Source organism: Notamacropus eugenii, chromosome 1 (genome assembly GCF_028372415.1).
Source record: "Notamacropus eugenii isolate mMacEug1 chromosome 1, mMacEug1.pri_v2, whole genome shotgun sequence".
Classification (NCBI taxonomy): domain Eukaryota; kingdom Metazoa; phylum Chordata; class Mammalia; order Diprotodontia; family Macropodidae; genus Notamacropus; species Notamacropus eugenii.
Genome location: NC_092872.1, coordinates 293,389,934 through 293,405,922, shown reverse-complemented (window position 1 = coordinate 293,405,922; position 15,989 = coordinate 293,389,934). Strand labels below are relative to the sequence as shown.

General features: G+C 42.2%; 1 protein-coding gene across 2 annotated transcripts in view; it reads left to right on the top strand.

The window, feature by feature from the left end:
- Positions 1-9,822: 9,822 nt before the first annotated feature.
- PAPLN (papilin, proteoglycan like sulfated glycoprotein) overlaps positions 9,823-15,989 on the top strand; it is an 85,781-nt gene continuing 79,614 nt past the window's right edge. For both annotated transcript variants that reach the window (XM_072629188.1, XM_072629187.1), the window contains exon 1: positions 9,823-10,590. The gene's annotated coding sequence lies outside the window, so the exon portion shown is untranslated. The remainder of the gene's footprint in view (positions 10,591-15,989) is intronic.

Genomic DNA, 15,989 nt, shown 5'->3' with positions numbered 1-15,989 from the left:
TGGGCAGGGCTCCAGTTTCCTAAAGGGGAAGGAGGAAGCTTCATGGTATGACCAAGCCTTGTGGATGACGCCTCACTCCCCTCTTCAAGAGGCCCTCTCATTTCCAAAGATGGAGATTTGTCTGGGCCTCATGCCATTTCTCAGACTATCACATGGGGCCCAGGCTCTTTGCCAGCACAGATGTTTCCCTGAGTTCTTAAAACACCCACCTTTTCTCCCTTCCCTACTTCTCTTGACAAAAAAGAACAACTTTCACCTTCTGCCATATTGTTTTGCTCTAGAATTCTGCTTCAGGCTGGGGAGAGGAGTAGGAGATTGCTTGCATTATCCTTCCACCATCTCACTCCTTTTGGTTTTCCTATTCCCTCTCCCCACCCTCTCTTTTTCTCTTTCTTTTCAAGATAATAGGAAAAAGTGGAAGTGGATGTGAGCAAAAATAAACAAAAATTCTAGGAATATGTTCCATCTGTTGACCATTCAATCACCTAAATCTCCTTGGTGTCCCTGCTAAAAAGAATAAGGTTTAAGAAAAAGGATTTGGGGATGGTGGGCAAGGCATTGGAGCAGAAAGGAAAGAATTTCCACTCGGGAGGTGAACAATAAATATGCACACGAATTCAAGAGACAGACTGCAGCAATGCATGTGCTGAAAATGTGTCCTAGAGCAGAAAGAGAAAGGGCACGTCATTGGAAGTGATGAGGACATACTTCTATTTATGGGCTGGTACAACAGCATTAAAAACAGACACTTGATGATGTGCTTATACTTCAGGGCTTCAGGTGTTCATGCAGTGAGCCCATTGATTTGGCCAAGGGTAAGAAATAGGACAAAGATCACCTGCCTTTTTAAGTCTTCTCCACCAAGCCCAGCACCTTTCATTTGCATGGAATCCAAGGGGCATATTTAAGGGAGGATAGGGTTGAGAAATCTCTTCACCCCAGATTCCTCCAGCTCCATCCTAGTGTCACTAAATGGAGCCCCTGAGAGGGGTTTGTCCAGATCAAGGGCTTGATAGGAATTAAAAAGAATTTTCTAACCATAACTCAATTGGCAATATGGAGAGAGTCTGAAACACAGGAAAGAAGAATACATTCCACTGACATACATAAAACATCTAAGGACTTCTCTAGCCTTCAAGTTTCCTGGATGCAATTAATGTGAGTGTGTGTGTGCGTGTGTGTGTGTGTTAGGATATATCCCCAAAGAGCTAAATTTGTTCTGTTGGTTGATGGCAGACCCCTCTATCCCCCAAGCCACACTGTAGCCAAAGACAGACTAAGACAAAGCAGCATTAGCATGAACAATAAATGTATTCATCAGAGATGCAGCCGATAGGCCAGAGCAGCCAAGAAGCCCAGCTCAATAAAGAAAGTAGTTTGCTCAGTGATATCACCAGAGGACATTGCTGAATGTGAGTTGCCCTGGCCACATGGTACATTCCCTACCCATGTAATATGCTATGCATGTTCCTTGGTCACATATGTTACATATTGGGGTATTCGAGTAAATGTTTAACTGGTTCTTTGGAAAGAAGAAAACAAACTCCAGAATGTACGTTACACTTTTAAGATTAACCTGAATTATTAACATTTTCTTCACCACTTTCTTAAGTCTAGGCAAACAACAAAACAATAGATGAAGCTATGATTTGTAGCATTTGCAGATTTCTGAAGTATAAATACTTACAATGAAAATTGAACAATAAGCTCTCTTAAGCAAATTTGAGCTGGCTCCGGTATACTCCTGCTTACATATATATATATGTGTATGTGTGTATATATATCTACACACATGTATGTGTATATTTCTATATACATATACACATGTATTTATATATGTCATGTGTATATATGTATATATAAAATGTATGTATGTGTGTATACATACACATATATATACACATATGTTGTTTCTTCCACTGGTGATCTGGTAACTTGTTTGGAGAGTGTAACACTGTGTATATGTGGAGAAACATTTTTGTCACTTATCTTGCTTTGCTATGTAGTCCAATTTTGGTGTGTGTGTGTGTGTGTGTGTGTGTGTGTGTGTGTGTACTTTGAACTGTTTACTCTGGTTTGGCTAGTAAAAGAAACACACTGGTGGGGACTCATAAGCTATGGTTCTGAATGGATGTTGAATCATATCCATAATGTGCCGTAGGTAGTGTTGGCATGCTATATTCCATGGAGTCCTGAAAAGGTGTACATGACTCAACAACAACAACAAATACAATATATCCTAGACCTTAGTCTAGAGTAACTCGGCTTTAACCTCAATAGGCTGGAATTGTGTGTGAGTGAAAAATCTTGCTTTGGTTCCTTAAGAGATCTCTTGTTTGTTAGCAGATGGCTAGTATCCAGTCCAGGCAGAATCCCTCCTAGGAAGTGAGTTGTCCTGAATTAGTATAAACTCAACTGAATGCAAAGAGAATTCATGCATTGTGGTCCTCTCATTCAATCAGTCAATTTCTATTGGAGCCTATTTGATTCACTCCTGTGAGAGATAACATGGAGAATACCTTGTTTTGGGAATCCAGAATACTGGGATCTAGGTCCAGTTCTAGAACTATGCTCAAAGACTACTAAAGTTTGGAGGCACCTTAGAGGTTTTCTAATCCAACCCCTTCATTTAGTACAGGATGAAATTGAGACCCAGAAAGGAAAGTGACTTTTCCAAGGTCACACAGCAAAATAGAGGCAGAATGGGAACTAGAACATCTCTCTCCATGCTAACTGTGACTGAGTCAATCATTCAACTTCTTCAGGATTCTTTCCTAAGGACCTTTCCAATGTTCACAGGATTATATGACCTCAACTCTGTTGTGAGATTATCAAATCACAGAATTTCAGAGCTGAAAGAGACCTCAGTCATTATTCAGCCCAATCTGTATCTGAGATATCAAAGCAAGAAATGTGAGTTGGAAGGAACCTCAGAAGTCACTCAGTCCAGTCTGTTGAAGCATTGAATGTATACTATGTGCAAAGCATTGTTCTAAGCCCCAGGGATACAAAAAGAGAAAGCAGACAGTGCCTGCTCTCGGAGATTACATTCTAATTGGGTAGACAACACATATGGAGGTTTTAGCTGCAAGTCAAAAGGAAAATGATCCTTAAGGTACAGTGGCAAAGCAGATGTTAATGCCTCTTCTTTAATGTTATGTCTGTTAATAAAATCATATCAGTTTCTGATGCTGGATTATTCAGTAGTGTTAAGGACTGTAGGGACAAGAACTTTCTTTTCTAGGTCTTCAATAACTGTGACTATAGCTTTGGCAGAAGCAATTGCCAGGCTGCATCCCAACAGGGGCTACTTCCCAGGATGTTGGCTAAAGGTGCTATTGGACTGGAAGTGTTACTATTCACAAGGCTTTTGGGTTCAGGGGTTGTCTCTTTCACCGTCTGAGGGAGATGATGGCCAAGATAGTGGTATCTTATGGATGCCTCATCCTAATAATAGCTGCCTCAGCTGTTATGGATAGCCTGCCCTGTATGTGGCCATTGGTTGGCAGTTAGTGGGGATGGCTGGCTCCCTTTCTATAGTAACTGCTTCTTCAGAGGATGACTCTGAGTTGGAAGCAGGACTGGCAGTCTAGGAGGTATTTCCACTCCCTGGATACCTCTGCCTAATTGTTGGTAGCAAGTGGTCAGTAGTTGCCTCTGGTGGTAATGAGGAAGTTGGGACGCTCCTCTACAATGATTTCTTCTCTCAATGATGGACATAGGGGCTAGACTGGAAGCAGGTCTGGTGGTTTGGGGTGTGCAGCTATTCCCAAGGCTCTTGGACCCAAGGTACTGGGCTGTTGCCATCAGGGTCAGAGGGGAAATGGTGGTCAAGGTAGGGGGTGGTTTGACTTGACTGGCAATATTGCCTCCTGTCTTTCCCTCAGGATACTTTGCTATTTTCACCAACTCATTAATACTCTAAAGCAGGGCTCCTTAAAATTTCAAGGGCAAGGCAGTGTAACAAAGGGGAATGAATACCCAAGGATCCGTAAATCTGGGCTCAGGTCCAGGTTCTCATCCTTACTTAATATCCTTAACATCCTTGATAATGCTTCACATTTACAATGCTTTAAGATTTGCAAGTGTTATACATACATTATCTCATTTGATCCTCATAACAATCCTGTGACATAAATATTATCATCCCCATTTTACAGAGGAGGAAAGCAAGGCCCAGAGAGACAAATTAGTACTCCTTGGGACACACAAGTAACTCAGTTCTTCTTAACTGGGTCCAGTGCTCTATCTACTTTGCCATGTTGAAGACCCCGAATATGCCATGATTGCTGAGCCTTCATTTCCCCAGCTATTAAAAAAAAGGATAATAACACTTCACTACCTACCTCAGAATGTTGCTGAAGCATCCTAAGAACCTTTAAGCACTCTATACATAGGAATGATGGGCATTATTAGTCTCTGACATCCTTAATTACATCAGTGTACTGTATTGCAATTAGCTTCAGCAAAGGACCTTTGAGAGGTGTTTTAGACTAGACAAGAGAGTGACAGGGAGGAGAAGGAAATATAAGAAAACATAAAGATCCCATGGTAGCTTTAGGACCTCAGAGTCTGCCAGACAGAAGCTTGATCTCAGGGTGTCTCAGGAATCCATGCCCCCCAACATCCATTATGTCCAAGGAGAAGTTTGTACCCCTGATGAACATGGAAATCATGTTGTTGGAAGTAGGGCAAGTGAAAATCCATGGCACCAAGCACCCAGAGGAGGTGAGGTGGGTCGCACTGGTGCTCTGATGGGAGGACAAGGACTTGACTGAGAAATACTGGCACCTCTGCCAGGAACTGGAAGAGGTAAGGGAGACCATTGTTCTGGTGCAGGACACCAAGTTTGCCTTTGAAACCACGGAAAGGGAGGAACAGTAGGTAAACTGGCACCTGCAACGGAACCCAGCACCTGACTGGAGAGTTACCGCCAGGCTGCCCCACCCTTTGTCTCTTAATAGGGCTGTAGTGTCCACAAAGACATCCATAAATCAAGGGTGGCTTTGCATTCCTTACATCTTGTTATTTATTTATTTTATTTTATCTTAACTATAAATTATATTTATTATAAATTAAGTAATATAATATATAAATATAATAATATAAATTATATTTTATTATAAATTAGATATTAGTATATCATATTTATAATAAATAAAATTCATTTCATCTTTAAAATTTTATTCATTTTGGTTTTTTTTTAACCTCTGAAGGGAAGATGGATAATAAAATACTACTCACCTCCTGACCAAGAGATAATAGACTCCTGAAGGAAAAATGAGACCTAGATTTACAGAAATGGCTAAAGGGGGGATTTGTTTTGATTGACTGTGTATATTTTTGACAAGGGTTTGGTTTTTGTTTCTTTCTTTTCAATTTATAGAGGGAAGTGGGGGGATAAAAAGGTGGGTTAGGGATAGGGTTGCTGAAAAATAAATAGAAATGAAAGAAAAGAGAGTCAGGGTTTTTTTTTTAATGTATAGAAAAGAACAGAAGAAAGGTCAGAAAGAATCATGGACAAGAAGCTCTGGAAATTTGTGTTATCACAGGAATTTACCATCATAATAGACTTTGCTCAGCTGCTCATTTTAAATCTTTGTAAATCTTAATAATAATAATAATAATTAGCATTTATATAGCACTTGTTACATATCAGGTATGGTGTTAAATACTCAGTGCTTAGCACATGGTAACTGCTTAAATACGTTTACTGACTAATTGATATTATCTCATTTAATTCTTACAACAACCCTACAAGATGGATTGTATTATTTTACAGATGAGGTAGTTGAGACAAATAAAGCTTAAATATGTGTCTTAGTAAGGAGATCGCGTGTAGGATGTCCAAAAAGAAAACTGTATGTAGTAGACATAAGCAGTTTCCTGTTTGACCCTCTTTTTGTGTTTCCGTGTTTATGGAGTTTGTGTTTATGGAACGGCTTGTTTCACTTGGTGTTTAATTTCAGAATAAATAAAATTCTACAAAGGTCTGCAAGAGTCTTCTTCCCTTCTTTTCTTCCTCCCAGCCATGTCTTCTGCTTTCAGTCACGTGTCCTGCTGTATCCTACCCCTTCCCCTCTCCCCCCCTTGATCTGTCCATTCTTTTCACCATCCTGGGCAGCAGCACTCTGCTTTTCCATGGCTCTCCCTTTCTGAGTTGGTTTCTTCATGTAGTCTCCTCCATCCAATCCAGTTTCCTCTCCTTGCACATGGGGGAAGGGAGGGTGTAAGGACTCCCTCAGCCAGACGGCATTAGTGAGGATTACAGCTGTTCCTGTCCTTTTCATCTATAAGGCTGCAGTGTCAGGAAGGAGTGACTGCGTTTGTATTTGTGCTGCATTTGTGCTTCAAGGCAAGGGTTCTTAAGCTTTTTTTGTGTCAGGGCCCTCTTTGGTTGTCTGGTGAAGCCTATGGATCCCTTCTCAGAATGATGTTTTTAATGGGAAACTAAGGGGGTGCCCTGTTGGGGAATGGCTAAATAAACTGTGGTATATAAATGCAATGGAATATTATTGTGCCATAAGAAATGACAGAATGGACAATTTCACAGGAAACTAGGAAGACCTTTATGAAGGGTGAAATGAATAGAACTTTTTGTTCAGTCTGGACCCCATTGGGGTTCTCTTGGCAAAGATACAGGAGTGGTTTGCCGTTTTCTTCTCCAGCTCATTTTACAGATGAAGACACTGAGGCAAATGGGGTTAAGTGACTTGTCCAGGGTCACACAGCTAGGAAGTGTCCGGGGTCAGAATTGAACTCTTGAAGATGAATCTTCCTAATTTCAAGACCGGTGCTCTATCCACTGCACCACCTACCTGCCCCAAACAGAACTAGGAGAACAATTTATGTAATAATAGAAAAAAAAAAACCGACTATGAAAGACTTTAGAACTCTGATCAGTGATAAACCACAAGGCCAAAAGAATGAAGATGAAACATGCCATTTATTTCCTGAAATAAAGCTGAGGTACTTAAGATGCAGAAAGAGACTTGCAGTTTTGGACATGGTTAATGTGGAAATTTGTTTTGTCAGACTGTGTGTGCATGTATGTGTGTATGTTAATGTACACACACAAATTAGATAGATAGATTTTTTTCAACTCTTCAAGAGGGGGAAGGTTGACAGTGTAATGGACAGATGATTTTTAAAAATGCTTGTTACTTGGGGAAAAAAAGTAAAGCAAATACCAGCCCTTAAAATTAAAAAAAAAGCTTTTAAATACATAAAATAGGATACACAGGATTGTAAAGGAAACCACTTATACTGAAATATAGTTATCAAACTATTTTTAAAAAACCAAGAAGTTCATGGATCCTAGGTTAAGAACCCCCAAGTGTGAAATTCTCTGCCCCAGAGCTAGCTCCTGGTTATTCAGATGTTCAAAACCCTGCTGAAGGTTACTATGCTAATTTTCTCCTTTAGCACAGTATCTTCAAGGGATTGATTTGAAATTTATAGAAATTATTATGAAAGAAATGTTGTTGAGGAATGTAAGTCCTCAGCCTAGTTCATCATCTAATTTTTCAAGGGGGTGGGGCTGGCTTGTGGGTTGTCACTGCTAACCCTATCTCACCCCTGTTTTCACCTTCCAAACTGAGAGCTAGTCACATTCTTAGACTTCTCTTTCCTGGACTTGAGATCTGAGATGAGAGGAGAATTCACAAAGCATTGCCTAGGAAGTACAGAGGGAGGACCTTTGCCCTAGTCAAGAAGACTAAATTGGCATGCCAAGTGTTCTCTGGCCCAGTGCAGAGGGAATGTCCTGAGCAAGTCAGGATCTATTTGTGCTTTTAAAGTCTTTCTGCAGCAGGAACTTTTTTTCTTGCTTGAAAGTGCAAATTAGAAACCAGACAAATAAGAGACTGAAAACGGTGCAAAAGAAGATGGAATTTAAGAAGTAGGACACATTACCCGCTGCACTGGGGCTCTGTTGTCTCTTTCTACCCCTTGAAGGAAGGGAAACCAGTTAGGGTTGAGGTGTCAGGATGATTGGAACAAGCCCTAGCTTTGGAGAAGTGGGTAAGGGATAGAGCTCTATTAAAGGAGAAAACATTTCCAGTATCCTTAAACATTCTTAGAAGGAATGGGGCATTTTGCCTCTCCTCTTCCTCCAACTTTTGTTAGCTTTGCCTAGAGAATTCAAAGTCAGAAGGCTGGGAGGAGGGAAAGTTTAGTTCCTAAAATTCCCTTTGATTGACACTGAGTACTTGTTATTTTTCCATAGGAGAGAAATGGGAGAAAATGAACTTATTTAAAAAAAGGAGGAAAAAAAGAATTAAGAAGTGCCAGCATGAACATGCATTTGGAGAATGTGCTGATGGAACAGAGGGTTTTAAGAATAAATAAATCTGAGTGTACTGTGTGTGTGCATAGCATGCTTCTAATTCCAGGATCCAGACTTTCTCCTCCACCTCCACCCCTAAACCCATCAAGTGGAGGAATGGAGATGAAAAGTGATTTCCCCATACACTAGAAAAAGCACTGTCTCTTTAGTCAGAGACCCTGGGTTCAAATTTATCCTCTGAGGGCCTTCCAGCGTGACCCTGAGCAAATCACTTACTCTCCCCAGGTCTCAGTTTCCTGATCTGTAAAATAAGTGGATCCTTCAGTTCTAGATCGGTGATCTTTGGACTTCTATAATCTAAACTCTTAAGTTCCAAGCCAATGTACAAAAAGACTTGGTTTGTCATTCAATTCTATGCTCTAAAGTGTAGTTTTCCAGTCCCCAAAAGTTTATTCCCTGGATGACAGAAAGAGGAACTATGACTGGTTGCAGGAAAGGGTTAGGCAGGACAGGGTAAGTGACTGGCTCTAAGGCAGAATTAGGAGAGGGCTCAGGTATCCATATCTTGGAGAAGGGCATCTGCCTCTATCTGCACAGGAGAAATCCTAGCCACTTGCCCTCTGCACACAAATGGCTATGAAAAAGGCTGTTCTGCCAGGCATGAAGAGATATTGCTAATGAGCCCAGGAATGGGAAATCAGCAAGCCTGGGTTTCAGGAATAAATGTTTACTATTAACCGGCTAGGAGACCTGGGGCAAAGCATTAACTTACCTGAAAGAACTTCCTCTGTAAAATGAGGGGAGTGGACTACATGATCTCTAGATCTATTTTATCATTTTTCTGGGTAACAGCAGGACCCGATGTTGGAAGAAATCATGAGGCCAAAAAAGGAAGAAGCAACTTAGAGGTGTCAGTGGACAATTACCACCTCCGCCCCTCGGTGGTCAAGAAAGATTTTCCACTGAATTTGGGCTGAGAATAGACACCCTGAGCCTCGGGTATTCTCGTACCCCCAGTGTTTAGAGTTGTTCCTGACATGTATATGTTGTTACCGTTGGTCTTGTTCAGCCGTGTCCGACTCCATGTTTTTTGTCCATGGGGTTTTCTCCTTAAAGATACTGGAATGGTTTGCCATTTTCTTCTCCAGTGTGCCCCCATTTTACAGATGAATTGGGGCAAGTAGAGGTTAAGTGACATGCCCAAGCCAGTCACGCAGCTACTAAATATCTAAATGTTCGAACTCATTGAACTTCCCGACTCCAAACCTGGTGCTTTATCCACTGCACCACCTAACTGCCCCGCCTGGCACATAAGTGCTTAATAAGTGATTTTTGATTTATCAGTTTCCACTTCTCTAAAACAAGGGGTTGGACTTGACATCTTCTCAGGTCCCTTTCATTCTAAATCTATGATCCTAAGTCCTATGACTGACACCCTCCCTCCATCTAGGAGAAGGAGTTTACCAGGTAGGGCTGAGTTACACGCTCTCAGCAGTTCCCTCCCATCTCCTAACAGGAGGATGCGCAGTCTGTTGGCGTCCCGAAATAAAGCAGAGAAGGCAATACCTGGGAAAGAAAAACGCACGCTGGAACACATGGGTTTTTTTTTCAGCGGGAATGAACTAAAAAGGGAGAGGAAATAAAGAACGCGGCAAGGTCCTCCGGGGGCTCCTCTGCCTCCTCTCTCCCCCTTCTCCTTTCTTTCCCTCCCGCAAGGAAGGAGCTCTGGGTGACAATAAAACTCCAAAGTCGAGGGCTCCGCCCCAGTCTGTCTTGCAGCTGGGCTAGGAGTGAAGCCCCGTGCGCCTGGTGAGCTTCGGGACTGGATCCTGGAGGGCCTTCACCGGGAGGCCGATTTAACTGGAACCCATCCGGAGAAACTGCGGCAGGGGCCCAAGGGGACTAGAGAAACTCAAGGCACTCTTCCATTCCTGTGCACCAAAGGCCAGCGGGACTGGAAACTGGGGAAGACGCAGCGGCTGGAAGCTGGGAGAAGAGACCTGTCCTGGAGGAGGCGCCAAGCAGCACCCACCTGCGCACACGCAGCCACACCTACACAGAAACCATACATCCCCCTTCCACACACAGTCACACACCTACATACGCCGTCTCTCTGTCTCTGTCTGTCTCTGTCACACACACACACACACACACACACACACACACACACACACACACACACACACACACACACACACACACACACACACACACACACACCCTTGAGTCTGTACATCCTTAAACCAGCCATCCAGATTGGCACACGAGATCCAGATTGGCACACGAGAACATACGCCGGGGAGGTAAGGTTAAACTTTATTAAAAGCTGTCCTTCACTTTACTTTGAATTAAGAGCACTTTTCTTTCATTTCCCTCTCGCCACACTTCTGCCTTTCCTTGCTTCTTTCTATAGGGAATAGCTTTTTCTTCACCCCTCTTTAGAATAGACGCATCAAGTTGGGGAGAAAGGTCGGAAAGATCGGGGTTCAAGTTTAGTCCCTGATAATTTATTGTCTGGGTGACCGTGGGCAAGTCCCTTAACTTCTCAGGGTCCCGGGCGGCTCTCCAGGGGATTACAGAATTACGGCTCTCCCTCAGACCAGCACTGGGAGATTTGCTGCATCAACGACGAAATCGTTAATAACATCTGACCCTGATACTGCGGCTCTAAAGTTTGCAAAGTTCTACACACAATCTTTCATTTTATCGTTGCGAGGTCCCGCCGACAAGGGATAGATGTTTTTCTGGGTACAAACTCCAACAGACTCTTGGCAGGATGGGCCCTTTCCTCCCAGAGTGAGCTTTTGCACTTACTACCTGCCCCTAGGGTTAATGAGCCTGGGGTTTCATCTCAGCGGGAAACCAAACATTCCCGAGCTGTGGGTGAGGGTGATGGGAGGGAGGAGACCGCAGCTCCAGATCCAGCTGGATTAGACTTGGGTGGGGGGTGGGGAGGAGAGAGGATGGGAGGAGGAGTTTTGCTTTATGAGCAGATTCTGTCCCACCCAGTTCCCTGTTGCAATTTTATGTGTTTCAATAACTACGGGTGAGGAGGAGGGGGCAGAGAAGCACTCAGGTGGATTGAGTTCTCAAACCCATCTTCTTTGGAGAAAAACTCTCTGTTGCCTATTCAAGGAATGATGAACATGGGAAAGACAGGCCATTGGAACTAGGGACAAAAATTTAGAAACAAGAAAGTCTTCTCCGGGATCATTGCCCGGGCTGGAGTCTGTACTCCACCACACCCTCCTCATTGGCTCTGCAGGCAGGACCAGCCTAAGGAGTCCTTAGAGTAGGTACTTACTTTAATCCACACCATATAGTTATGGGTTTGCTCCTTTACCCATCAATTCCTAAAATTATTATTCCAATAATGACAACACAAATAGCTAGCATTTGTATATGTCAGACGCTTTATAAATATCTCCTTTGATCCTCACAACAACCCTGGGAGGTAGCTGCCATTACTACTATCCTCATGTTACAGTTGAGGAAACTGAGGCAACCAGAAGTTCAGTAACTTGCCCAAGGTCACAGAGCTAGTAAGGGTCTGAGACTGGATTTGAACTTATGTCTTCTTGACTCCAGGTCCTCTGATTGCCTTTGACTTAAGATTCTAATATTTATTAAGTACCTACCAGACATCCTGCTAAGCGCTAGGGATGAAAAAAAGTAAAATAGTCCCTGCTTTCCAGAAGGGAAAGATAGCATGCAAAAAATTACATTCAAACAAGCTACATACAGGATAAACTGGAAATAATCAGCAGAAGGAAGGCACTAAAATTAAGGAGGATAGGGAAAGGTTTCCTATAGAAGGCAGGATTTTAGCTGGGACTTGGAAGCCAGGAGGAGGAGATGTGGAGGGAGAGCACTTTAGGCATGGGGGACAGCCAGTGAATCCAGAAACATTTATTAGTACCTGCTGGGCACTTTGTTAAATACTGGGGGTAAAAAAAAGGCAAAAAACTGTCCCTGCCCTCAAGGAGGTCACAATCTAAGGGGAAATAAAAAATAAGCAAATTATGTACAAACAAGTTATATATAGGATTAAGTAGGAAATAACTAAAAGAAGAAAGATTTATTAATTATTAATAATAATAATTAAGGTGTTAGGAAAGGCTTTGTTTACACCAGGTGTCCAAACTGTGGCCCAAGGGCAGCATTTGACCCATAACACTCCTGGCTGCAGCTGAACCAGATTAATATATCTGATTTTAACGTTGATATATTAATTTTTTAAAAAGAACTATATTAGCCTGTATGATTTTTGAAGTCAACATGCAGCTCTCTCACTTTCTTCTTATTTTTCATCCTTTGTTCTTGAAGAGGACCTATGACATCAGCAAGATGATGTCTTGACTTGTGAGTGGATTCGATTTAAGTGAGGCGGGACTGCAAAGTCATCAGCCTCACTCTCTCTTCCAGAGTCATCTGAGTTCAGTGGCAAGACCTATGTCAAGATGATTGTTGATGGTCCAGAACCCCATTTCTGTTTCACTTTGACATCATTACTGTAGACTTTCATTGGTATTTGAAGGAAGCCAGGAAAGCCAGTAAGCAAATGAGGAGGGAGAGCATTCCAGATACAAGGGACCAGAAGAGAAAATGCCCAGTGCCAAGAGATGGAGTATTTTGTTCATGGCCCAGTAATGAGGCCAGTGTCAATAGTAAGATGTAAGAAGACTGGAAAGGCAGGTGGGAGCTAGGTTATAAAGGGCTTTGAATGTCAAACAGGATTTTGTGTTTGATCCTAGAGATGATAGGGAGGCCATGAAGTTTATTTAGTAGGACGGTGACATGGTCAGATCTGCTATTTTGGAAAAGCACTTTGGAGACCTGAGTGGAGGATGGAGCGGGGTGGGGAGAGACTTGAGGTAGGCAGACCCACCAGCAAGAATTCATTTATTAATTGATGGGGTTTGTCATCCAGCAGAAGAACAGAGCTCTAAGGGAATGGCGTTCTCTGGGGTATATGTGGGAGATTTAATTAATCTTACTTTATATCTTTGCAGTGTATACACCTAGATATGCTCCATTCCACCTCCCTCTCCCATGATTCCAAACCAAAAAAAAACCATGAATAATGGCATGACTTAAGGGATGACTGAGAGAGAGCTTCAGGTGCTTTGTGGATAGGAGGTGCCAAAGTGAGAAGTATAAGGGTATGGGGTGACAAGTGAGAGCATCCTGAGGATCGGACATTGAAGGCTTTTTTGCAAGAAGCAAGTTCCTTGGGCCCTCTGCCTTAAGATTCCCAAGTTGCCTCTAGGCAGTTGCTAGAGGATGTTGGTTGTCTTGGGTTGGGACGCCCCCTAAAACACAACACTGGGCCAGCACAAAAGCCATTGTCAGCCCTTGCTTTGAATATGCCTGCTCTGAAGTCTGAGGTCTGGGTAACAGGCATTGGCGATCATTCTGTTTTTTTCTGCGTAGATGGTCAGACTTGTCTGTTTGGAGTGGTTCAGCATCTCCATCCAATCAACAGCATTTCTTATGTATGTGCCATGTGCCAGACACTGTCCTGGATTCTGGGGATAAAAAGATGAAATCTAGATAGTCTCTTATATGAAGGAGTTTACATTATATGGAGGAGTTTACATTATATATGGAGTTTACATTATGTAAACAACATTTATACAGGTAAATAAATACAAAATACATAAATATAGGAGGGGATCAATCAGCATTCCTGATGGAGGCCACTTCACTCCTTGTTTGTAGAAAACTGCCCCCAATTTTGGGCTTAATTGACATCCTACTTTGGGTATTGCTATGCACTTTTGGACAGAACTAGAACTTGTATCCTAATACCAGTATAAGCCTTAACTCTGGGATTTGCCATTTCAGGTACTAGATTTGTGACTCTTCTTACCAACTCAACTCTGCAGTATAGTATTTTTTAATCCCCCCCACATGTAAAGAGAGGTTTTTTTCTTTTTGCTTTTTTTTTTGGAGGGTAGAAGGCAAGGCGATTGGGGTTAGTGACTTGCCCAAGATCACACAGCAAGTAAGTGTGTCAAGTGTCTGAGGACAGATTTGAACTCAGGTCCTCTTGAATCCAAAGCCTGTGCTCTACTCATTATGCCACCTAGCTGCCCCTAAAGATAGTTTTTGACATTCATTTGTGTAAAATTTTGAATTCTAAAATTTTCTTCCTTCCTCTTCTCCCTTCCCCAAGACAAGGAGCAATCTGATACAGGTTATGCATGTACAATCGTGTTAAACATATTTCCACATTAGTCATGTTGTGAAAGAAGAATCAGAACAAAAGGGAAAAACCATGAGAAAGAAAAAAACAACCAAAAAAGTGAAAATAGTATGCTTCAATCTGCATTCAGACTAGTTCTTTCTCTGAATGTGGTTAGTATTTTCCATCATGAGTCCCTTGCAATTGTCTTGCATCATTGTATTCACCAGAGCTAGGTCTATCATGGTTAATCATCACACAGTGTTGCTATTACTGTGTAAAATGTGTCCTGGTTCTTCTCACTTCACTCAGCATCAGTTCATATAAGTCTTTCTGGTTTCTAAAGTCTGCCTGCTCATCATTGCTTACAGCACAATAGTATTCTATTACATTCATATACCACAATTTGTTGAGCCTTTCCCCAATTGATGGCATTCCCTCAATTTCCAATTCTTGGCTACCCCAAAAAGATATTTTAAAAAGGATATAAATATTTTTGTACATGTGGGTCCTTGGGAAGACCTTTCAATACCAATGCCACCTAGCTTTGTGGATCTATCATACACATCTAACTTCTTGGGGTTTTTTTAAGTTCTCATTTGTGACATTCAGTTGACAAGTGTGTTTGTGTCTTTGCTGCTTTCCCAGTTTCTAAATTGCCTCTGGAGAGGACTGGAGTAGCAGTATGGATTGGGAAGAAGCTTGCCCTCATAGGTAGAACAACGTATCTAAGTCAGTTCTTGTGATGACTATTCATGGTTTCCTAGAGGACTTTAGCACAGTCTTGTCTTCCATAAGAAGAAGTAGATCAGATTCCCCATCTGAAAACAGAGATCTTTCAGGGCCAGAGCAGCATTTGTTTATGAACCACAGGTTTTCACTGTGGTAAGAGAACTCAGTTACTGAGTCTGACCTGGACCTGACATTTCATCCCAGACAGATGTTCATCCAACGGTAAGACCGCCTTTAAAAAGGAGCTCCATACTATTCTAGTTTTTGGACTGCTCTGGTTGTTGGGAAATTCCCAGCTCCAAGTTTGTGTGCCTATTAGAGAAGTCACTTGAGAATGCTCTCAGAAAAAAAAGGGGGACCATGTGGGTCTTGGGGGCAGCTAGGTGGTGTAGTGGATAAAATGCTGGGCCTGGAATCAAGAAGATGCATCTTCATGAGTTCAGATCTGACCTCAGATACTTAATGTGTGTGACTCTGGCCAAATTACTTAATCCTGTTTACCTCAGTTTCCTCATCTGTAAAATAAACTGGAGAAAGAAATGGCACATCAGTCCAGTTGGCCAAGAATACACCAAATGGATTCATGAAATGTCAGAAATGACTGAATAATCACAAGCAACAATGTGGGTCCTGAAGTTAGAGGCCTAAAACATTAAAAAGAATTCTGTATTTGCTAATGGGGGAAACCCCGGCCACTGTTAGACTCATCATTTTCTGCTAAAGTTCTCAGAATGGGAAGGTGACTGACAGATTGAGCAGGGAAAGGGACTGGGAGTTTAGGGT